The sequence below is a fragment of the Chamaea fasciata genome, unplaced genomic scaffold, assembly GCF_029207755.1.
Source record: "Chamaea fasciata isolate MVZ Bird 193981 ecotype frontalis unplaced genomic scaffold, bChaFas1.0.hap1 SCAF_37, whole genome shotgun sequence".
In the NCBI taxonomy this organism is placed as follows: Eukaryota; Metazoa; Chordata; class Aves; order Passeriformes; family Sylviidae; genus Chamaea; species Chamaea fasciata.
Window position 1 is genome coordinate 15,659 of NW_027094122.1, and position 10,569 is coordinate 26,227.

The 10,569-nt window shown below is 49.6% G+C and overlaps 1 pseudogene; it reads left to right on the plus strand.

The window, feature by feature from the left end:
* Nucleotides 1-5,279: 5,279 nt before the first annotated feature.
* Nucleotides 5,280-9,693, plus strand: LOC136303551 (class I histocompatibility antigen, F10 alpha chain-like; annotated as a pseudogene).
* The last annotated feature ends 876 nt before the right edge of the window (nucleotides 9,694-10,569 follow it).

Genomic DNA, 10,569 nt, shown 5'->3' on the forward strand with positions numbered 1-10,569 from the left:
CCTCCTTGAATCTCCTTTACTCGCCCCAAATAAACCCCAAATAAATCCCAAACAAATCTCAAATAAACCCCAAATAAATCCCAAATAAACCCAAATAAATCTCAAATAAATTTAAAAAAAAAATCCCAAACAAACCCCAAATAAACGCCAAAAAAAACCAAATTAACACCAGATAAATCCCAAATAAACCCCAAATAATTCCCAAATCAACCCTAAATAAATCATAAGTAAATCCCAAACAAACCCTGAATCAACCCCAAACGAACCCCAAATAAATCCCGAATAAACCCCAAATAAATCCCGAATAAACCCCAAATAAATTCCAGACAAATCTCAAATTTAAATCCCAAACAAACCCCAAATCAACCCCAAACAAATCTCAAATAAATCCCAAATTAACCCCAAACTCCAAATCAACCCCTAATAAATCATAAATCAACCCCAAATAGATCATAAATAAATCCCAAACAAACCCCAAATAAATCCCAAATAAATTCCAAACAAATCTCAAATAAACCCCAAATAAATCCCAAATAAACCCCCAAAAAATCCCAAACAAATCTCAAATAAACCCCAAATAAACCCCCAAAAAATCCCAAACAAATCTCAAATAAACCCCAAATAAATCCCAAATAAATCCCAAACAAATCTCAAATAAACCCCAAATTAAACCCCAAATAAATCCCAAATAAACCCCAAATGCCCTTTTCTCTCCCCTGGAGGTTTTTGGGGTTCCCGGACGGATTTTTGGGGTTCCCCGATGGATTTTTGGGGTTCCCCGATGGATTTTTGGGGTTTCCCGATGGATTTTTGGGGTTTTCTCGGCATTGTACCCAGGGTCTGTCTGCAGACATTGCACCTGGAGCTGCCCCGCACCCCAAATCCACCCCAAACAAACCCCAAATAAATCCCAAAAAATCCACCCCAAACAAACCCCAAATAAATCATAAATAAATCCCAAAAAACCCCAAATCAACCCCAAATAAATCCCAAATAAACCCCAAATCTCAAATAAATCCCAAATCCAAATCAACCCCAAACCCCAAATAGATCATAAACAAATCCCAAACAAATCCCAAACAAGCCCCAAATAAATCCCAAATTAACCCCAAATAAATTCCAAATTAACCCCAAATAAATCCCAAATAATTCTCAAATAAATGCCCAAAAATCCCAAATTAACCCCAGAGAAATCCCAAATAAACCCCAAACAAATCCCAAACAAATCTCAAATAAACCCCAAACTCCAAATCAACCCCAAATAAATCATAAATAAATCCCAAATTGACCCCAAATAAATTCCAAATAAACCCCAAATAAATGATAAATAAATCCCAAACCCCAAATTAAACCCCAAATTAAACCCCAAATCCACCCCAAACAAACCCCAAATCCCCTTTCTCAGCCCCCCAGGGGTTTTTGGGGTTCCCGGACGGATTTTTGGGGTTCCCAGATGGATTTTTGGGGTTCCCGGACGGATTTTTGGGGTTTTCTCGGCATTGTACCCAGGGTCTGTCTGCAGACATTGCACCTGGAGCTGCCCCGCACCCCAAATCCACCCCAAACAAACCCCAAATAAATCATAAATAAATCCCAAAAAACCCCAAATCCACCCCAAACAAACCCCAAATAAATCATAAATAAATCCCAAAAAATCCCAAATCAACCCCAAATAAATCCCAAATCGACCCCAAATCTCAAATAAATCCCAAATCCAAATCAACCCCAAACAAACCCCAAATAGATCATAAATAAATCCCAAACAAGCCCCAAATAAATCCCAAATAATTCTCAAATAAATGCCCAAAAATCCCAAATTAACCCCAGAGAAATCCCAAATAAACCCCAAACAAATCCCAAACAAATCTCAAATAAACCCCAAATAAACCCCAAACATCCCAAATCAACCCCAAATAAATCATAAATAAACCCCAAATAGATCATAAATAAATCCCAAACAAACCCCAAATAAATCCCAAATAAATCCCAAACAAATCTCAAATAAACCCCAAATAAGTCCCAAATAAATCTCAAATAAACCCCAAATTAAATCCCAAATAAATCCCAAATAAACCCCAAATGCCCTTTTCTTCTCCCCTGGAGGTTTTTGGGGTTCCCCGATGGATTTTTGGGGTTCCCGGATGGATTTTTGGGGTTCCCCGATGGATTTTTGGGGTTCCCCGATGGATTTTTGGGGTTTTCCCGGCATTGTACCCAGGGTCTGCTGCAGACATTGCACCTGGAGCTGCCCTGCACCCCAAATCCACCCCAAACAAACCCCAAATAAATCCCAAAAAATCCACCCCAAACAAACCCCAAATAAATCATAAATAAATCCCAAAAAACCCCAAATCCACCCCAAACAAACCCCAAATCCCCTTTCTCAGCCCCCCAGGGGTTTTTGGGGTTCCCGGAGGGATTTTTGGGGTTCCCAGACGGATTTTTGGGGTTCCCCGATGGATTTTTGGGGTTCCCGGACGGATTTTTGGGGTTTTCCCGGCATTGTACCCAGGGTCTGTCTGCAGACATTGCACCTGGAGCTGCCCCGCACCCCAAATCCACCCCAAACAAACCCCAAATAAATCATAAATAAATCCCAAAAAACCCCAAATCCACCCCAAACAAACCCCAAATAAGTCATAAAGAAATCCCAAAAAACCCCAAATCCACCCCAAACAAACCCCAAATAAGTCATAAAGAAATCCCAAAAAACCCCAAATCCACCCCAAACAAACCCCAAATAAATCATAAATAAATCCCAAAAAATCCCAAATCCACCCCAAATAAATCCCAAATCGACCCCAAATAAATTCCAAACAAATCCCCAAATAAACCCCAAATAAATGATAAATAAATCCCAAACCCCAAATTAAACCCCAAATCCTCCCCAAACAAACCCCAAATCCCCTTTCTCAGCCCCCCAGGGGTTTTTGGGGTTCCCCGATGGATTTTGGGGGTTCCCCGATGGATTTTTGGGGTTTTCCCGATGGATTTTTGGGGTTTTCCCGGCATTGTACCCAGGGTCTGTCTGCAGACATTGCACCTGGAGCTGCCCCGCACCCCAAATCCAAATAAACCCCGAATGAATCCCATTGTGCCCCCCAGGGCTGGAATGGCTTTTGGGGTTTTTTTGGGGGGGATTCGGGATCGGGAGGGAGTTGACCCCGAAGTTTGGGGTTGAGTGGGTTTGATCCTAAAATTTAGGGGGGTGTTGACCCCGGGATTTGGGATTTGGGGTGGTTAAAGCCCAAACTTTGGGATCTGGGGGGATTTCACCCCAAACTTTTGGATTTGGGGATGTTTGACACCCCAGGGTTTGGGGTTTGGGAAGTTTTGACCCCAGAATTTGGGGATCAGGGGGATTGGACACCCCGAACTTTGGGATTTGGGGGATTTGACCCCAGAATTTGGGGATCAGGGAGTTTTGACCTCAAACTTTGGGATTTGGGGATGTTTGACACCCCAGGGTTTGGGGTTTTGGGTTGTTAAACCCCAAACTTTGGGAATTGGGGGGTTTTCACCCCAGAATTTGGAGATTTGAGGGGTTTTGACCCCGGGATTTGGGATTTGGGGTGGTTAAACCCCAAACTTTGGGAATTGGGAGGATTTAACCCCAAACTTTGGGAATTGAGGGTGTTTGACCCCAGAATTTGGGATTTGAGGGTGTTTGACACCCCCGGTTTTGGGGATCAGGGGGATTTGACACTCCAAACTTTGGGATTTGGGGGATTTGACCCCAGAATTTGGGGATCAGGGGGATTTAACCCCAAACTTTGGGATTTGGGGGTGTTTGACATCCCAGGGTTTGGGATTTGGGGAAGTTTAACCTCAAACTTTGGGATTTTGGTGTGGTTGACACCCCGGGTTTGGGATTTAAGGGATTTTCACCCCAAACTTTGGGATTTGAGGATTTTTGACAATGCCAGGGTTTGGGATTTGGGGGCATTGAACCCAAACTTTGGGATTTGGAGGGATTTGACACCCCAAACTTTGGGAATTGGAGGATTTAACCCCAAATTTGGGGATTTGGGGGGTTTTGACCCTGGAATTTGGGATGTGGGGGGATTTAACCCCGAACTTTGGGAATTGGGGGTGTTTTGACACCCCAGGTTTTGGGATTTGGGGGTTTGACCCCAGAGTTTGAGGATCAGGGGGATTCAGCCCCAAAGTTCGGGGATTGGGGGTGTTTGACAGCCCCGGATTTGGGGGGATTCATCCAAAATTTGGGGCTGAACATCCCCGAGTTTGGGTTTGGGGGGTTTGACCTCCGGATTTTGAACCCTGGATTTGGGGTCAGGGGGTTTGACCTTTGACCCCCGGATTTGGGGTCGGGGAGGGGGCTGTTGATGACCCCTCCCCCATCCCGGACCCCGCCCAATTGCCGATTTATTCAGCCAATCAGCGTCCGGCGCGCTTGTGACTCATCAGTTGTCAGGCAGAGCCTAGCGCCTCTTACCGCGACAACCAATCAGAGGCCGCGCGGGGCTACTTCCAACCAATCAGCGCTTTTTCCGCTGATGACTCATCAGTTGCCGGGCAGAGCTGCGGAATTCGGGGAGAGGGCGGCGCCCCTGGGGGCGGACTGGTGACATTGGTGGCACTGGTGGCACTGGTGGCACTGGGAGCCCCTCCGATGTGCTCTTCCCTCCGCTGATCCTGAATTATTAAAAAAAATAGGAATATCGCCCTAATGCCGATATCCAACAATGACGGACAAAAGACTCTCCGGCAGTTTAGAGTTAGAAAGTGTATGTTTAATTACGACGCCGGGCAGCGTGCGGGATAGCTCCCGAACACACGCGCGCTCACAGAAGATCACAGGGTCTTTTTATGTACAGAAGGATTGAATACCCAAAACACAAATGTATATTCATGACTTTAGTACCTCCCATTCCCCGCTTCCTATGGTAATTAGCCAAAAGCTATTAAGCATGCGTGGTTTGTTCTTTGAAATGGGTCGGTGGTCTTTTTTATGGGGCGGGGTCTCAAAATGATGAAGTAAGTGAGTCTTCTTCGCTTTGACTTTTTAACCTTTTAGCGTTGCGTGACAACTGAATCCCGTTTTCCCAGGAGTATTTGATTTCTGAGTTCATTGTCCTTCTTGAAGCCTATTGATTAGTCAGAACACACAAACATAAGTTGACAGGCCCCATGATTTATCAGCTCCTTAAATCCGGCTTCTGCTTATCAAAGGGGAAGTCTCTCTGTCTTACTTCAGCGATATCTGGTTTAACTAAAAGCTTTAATTCTTCAAAATTAATGTTTCACTGGGACACAATTCCGTGGGTCTCCGTGGCTCCAGTCCCTCCCCAGGACCCCAAACGCTGCAGGAGGTTTCCGGCCGTGACCTCCTGTCCCACGGGAGCGTGGGCGGATCCGATCGGCTCGGCTCCGACGGGCGGGAATTCCTCTCCTTCCAGCCGGGATCCGGGGGATTCGTGGTGGCCGACGGCGCTGCCCAGGTCACCAAGAGGCGCTGGGAACATGATGAGATCCAGGCTGAGGAATTAACAAATCCCCTGGGACACACCTGCCTGGAATGTCTCCGGAAATGTGCCAGATATGGGCGGGAGGCACTGGAGTAAAGGTGGAGAGGGCACATTTCCCGTGGGAATATGAGATTTGGAAATGCGGGATTTGCGAGGGCTAAATCTGGGAACATGGGAACTCCCATGGAAATTCCATCCATGGATCTCAGTCATCCCATTCCCATGGGACTTCCACGGATGGATCCTGCTGCTCTACCATGCTGATGGGAATTCTGTAGGTGGACCTCACTGCCATCCCATTGCCGTGGAATTCCATGGATGCATCTCACTGTTATCCCATTCCAGAACCCCCTGATGTCCATGTGTCCGGAAAAGGGGAACACAGAATCCCGATGTTGTCCTGCCACACGTACAGATGTTACCCCAGCACCACGGGGATCAGCTGGATGAAGGGGGATGAAATCCGGGATCATTCCCAACAGTGACGGCGCCTTCCCCCCCCGGGCCAGGATCGAGGCGCTGCCGGAGGAGCGGGAGCAGCACCGGTGCCGGGTGGAGCATCCCGGAATGCCGGAGCCTGGCATCTTCTCCTGGGCTGAGGCAGGGAATGTGGAATGTGGTAACTGGGAGTTTGGGAATGTGGCGCAGTGGGATGGAGGTTCCCCTGCCCCTCCTCACCATCCCGTGCTTCCCAGAGCCGGAATCCAGCAGGAATCTCACCCTGGTGGTCGCTGTGTCCGTCATCGCTGCCATCGTGGTCATTCTCCTCATCGGATTCAGCGTCTGGAAGCTCCAATCCGGTTCTGCCCAAACCCATCCTGGGGGCTCACCCTGTTCTTCCCCCCCTCCCAAGACTCCTGGAAATCCCCCCATGACCCCACCAGTCCGCCCCCAAATCCTCCTGGGTCCCCCCTAAGCCCCTCACGGGGATTCCTGGGATTGTCCCCATGTCCCCTCCTCCAGGACTCTGGGGTTCCACCCTGACCTGTCTGTGCCCCCCTGGTTTCTTCCACAGCCCCCCCATGATAGTGGGGGCAGGGGCCGAGTGCTGCTGTCCCCCTGCCTGCAGCAGATCCAGGGGTGAGGGAGTTCAGGGGAGCCCTTCGTATTTTGGGTCCCCTGGGAATTGGGGTGACCCTCGGGGTCCCCCAGGATCTCCCTGAACACGCTGACGCTGCCCAGTGAGAAGGTTCAGACCCGGCACGGGGTCCCAGCTCTGTCACCTGCCCTGCCCAGGTACCCCCCAGCCCCTCCCTGGGAACCTCCAACCTCCCCGTGACACCCCAACCTCCCCTGGAACCCCAAAAACATCCCTGGGACCCTCCAAAAACTCCCCAAGATTGCAAACGCCCCGTACGAACCCCCTAAACCCTCTCAGGACATCAAAATTCCCATGGGACCTCCCAACACACCCCCAAGCCCCCTTGAGAAGGTTTATACTTGGCACGGGGTCCTCATCACCACCATCGGCATCACCCAGGTAGCCCCAGACCCCCCCGGGACCCCCAAACCCTCCCGGGAGCCCCAAGCCCCCCATGGGGGCTCCACTACCGGAATCAACGGGAGTGGTGTCGCCCTGCCAAGGGGAGTTAAAGCGGCGCCTGACTGTCGGGGGTTCTTAAAGCCGTGATGGTGGGGAGACCCCCAAAAATCCACCCTGGGGGGCACTCTCCCATTTGCTGCACTCGAGGGAGCCCCAGACAATGACGGGTCCTGGGCTGAGCCCCCCACTCAGCCGGGGCTGTGGAGGGAACTGTGGGCGCTGGGACAGGGCTTGGGAGTCCTGGGGTTTACTGGGGGACCCCGACTGGGAACTCCCTTCCCGCTGTCCCACCTCCCCCTATCCCCCCCTCTCACCCCTTTCCCATTGTTCCCCCAAACCTCCGCTGCCCCCAGCTCGGTTTGGGGGTGACCCACCCCTTTCCCATCGTGTCCCGGCCCGGCCCCGCTCACCCGAGAGCTCCCGGCCCGCGGCCGCACGGACGGAGGAGGAGGAGGAGGAGGAGGAGGGACAGAGGAGGAGGAAGAGGAGGGATGGAGGAGCTGGAGCCGGCAGAGGAGGCACTGCGTGACTTCACTGCTCTCTGGATCTGCAGCTCCTTCGCCCCGGGACCATCGCCCCCGTATCCTGCGGGTGACCGGGGAGGGGGAGCGCGCCCCAAATATCCTGGGCGGTTTTTTTGAAGCGGGGAGGGATGTTTGGAGCTCACAGAAAATATATTTATGGCTCCCGGGGCTTTTTTCTGTCGGGGCCGGGCAGCTTGATGTTTGGATCTCGCAGGGCTCCAGAGCTGAGGCGCAGATGCCCCTCAAGGGGACATGGGGGGTCCCCGGGAGGTGTTTTTGGGGGTCCCGGTGGCGGTGCCGGCAGAGCCCCGGCGGGAGGCGGGTCCCCCCGCGGTGGGGTTGGGCTTCCTTAAGTTGGTGCGTGTCTCTTTGGTGCTGACCCTGCCCGCCAGCTAAACCCTGCGGGCCCCATAGAACCAAAGGTGCCCTGGGAGCCTGCAGGGCCTTGTGGAGCCAGGGGACCGCAGTGACACTGTGGATCTCCTCTCTGCACAACTGTTTTTCAAACTGCAATATCAGTAATTGCTGCCACGCCATAGGCTTAAATAATCCACTCTGTTCACTATTGTTTCAAAGGATGACTTTGATTTCTCCTTGACAATCTGCATCAATTCCTTCTCCCATGACATCAACGCTTTTCAAGGCCAAGCTCCAGTGAGCAGTTCTCAAACCTCCAGTGTCCTGGAGAAATCTGAGTTCCTATTCCTGTATTGATAACTCTCATTTGCTTCTGATTTGTCCTAATTAATTCTAACGCATGAAGGTCCAGCCCTGCAGCCTCTGGGGTGGCCCTGTCAGGGGCCATCACACCCAGAACAATTTCCCCAGAAGTCAAAGTCTCACTGTGCACGGTTGTATTCGCAAACTGGGCGCAGCTGTGCACATCCAGGGGTTTCCATTTCCCCACTGGGTCCATTGTTAAGGGTATGGAGAACATCTGTGGGATGGGTTCTCCATCAGGACAGGTTCCCATCTCCTCATTTTTTCACCTGCTCCTTCAACTGCCCCTTTGTCTGTTTGATGATCCTGCAGCTTGTGAATAGTCTGGTACATGAAAACACCAGCAGTCCAAATCACTGTATTTTCACAGTAACAGACAAAGCATTCCACACCACAGTATCAGCAAACCCCATAAAAATTGCCAATTTCATCCCTTCCTCCTTTATTCCTTGCAAGCAGTCTCACAAAGTTTAGCACTGACATTTGAGTCGTGGCCAATGCTTTTCTGTAGGGTATTTAGTGTCACATCCCTGAGCAGCCAAAGGTGGCAAATCAGTATTGTCAGCATTACTGCACATTATTATTACTATTTCACATATAAAGATAGAGATATAGATAGAAACATAGATTTAGACATAGTGTAACACGAGGCTGGTGGGTTGGAGACAGACACACCACATAGTATCTTCTTGAGTTCTGACCAACAGCCACAATTTATTGTTCCAAGCTCCCTTTTATGGTGAGTTTGAATTTCCCGGGCTTGGAAAGCCAACTGGTTGGGAATCTCTGCACTGCCCACATCTCTGGCCAGGGGTGTGTCTGCAGCCAGGGCTTGGATGGGCTTGGCTGAGCTCTTTGTTCCCCCGGGGACTTCTAGAACAAGCCAGGTCAGCCCAGTTGGGTCTGTTATGATCAGACTCATTATGCCCAGCTGTGAACCAGCTGGACCCTGCTACATCTCCTGCCTTTGCTTTTATTAAAATGCAGATTGTTTTCCGTTATCCCATTTGCAAGGGCCCTTTTGCAGACAGGGTAACACAAGACAGCATGGGTTTAATTTGAAGGAGGTTTTGACAAACTTAATTCTGCTCTGCCAGTGATGTGTCCCATGTACCACTGGAGCTGCAGCACTCACTCCCAGGAGCTGTCAGGCGAGATCACAATCTTCCGGGCTGGCATGTTACAGGTTAACTGCTTATGGTTCCAAACTACAACTTAACACTAAAACAAGAAAACGTTCAACTTTTAAAACCCTGAGAAAAACCAATTAACAGAATTAACAAGATTAACAATTAACAGAAAAACAATTTGTAAACAGAAAAAAACCACTCTGTAAACAGAAAACCAGTTTGTAAACAAACAGAATCCTTAAATGCACCGTCACTCTAAGAGTCCCAGCTCTCCCCGAGGTCGGTGAAGAAGCTGTTTCCAGCACTGTTCCACACACGGCTCCACACCGTCTGTGGAGGGGCCACCAGGAGAATGCTGCTGGTGGTCTTGGACAGGACGTAAGGTAGGACAGACACGTCGGGCAGGTGCCCAAAGCGTTCCAGTGTCCTTGCAAAGCACTTTGCAAGGCTGTACTGTTAGCAAAACACCATTAGAATTGCTCTTGTGTCACGGAGACAAGACAACTTTTGAAGCATCCGTAGCATTCAACTGTAAACACCTGCGACAACATTTGATAATTAACTGTGCAGTTAGTTCAAAGACGGTGGGTGCCGTCTTTTTTGCTTGATGAGGTGGAAGCATTCATTCTGGAATGTGCAAAGGATCAGGCCAGCGTGGATTCCACTGCCCAAGAACACCAGTAGGATGAAAACTAACAATGAGAATAAACACAGTGATCCACACCTCTGGGCATATCCGGTGGACTTGTCTGTTGGTGATAGCTTGCTCTGCTGTTTCAACAGCAGCTTTTGCCTCTAGGATTAATTTTCTGGGGGAAGTTAATTCAGAGTCACCCTTTAGGAGGTCAAATAAAGGTGCTAGTTGAGAGTCAGTCAGTCCTAGGTAAGGTCTGACCCAGTTGATGGTACCCAAGAGTTTTTGTGCATCGTTTAGAGTCAGAATTTTGGTTGGAAACGGAATTGTTTGTGGCTGTATGGTCTGGTTCATTATTTTGAGTCCCAAATATTTCCAGGGTGGTTGCTGCTGCACTTTCTCTGGTGCTACTTGCAGCCCAAGTGGTTTGAACGCTTGCAACAGGCTTGGCTGAATCAGTGAGAGTTCTTTTCTGGTTTGGGGTGCAATCAAAATGTCATCCAGGCCATGGTAACAGTATGCCCCTGGA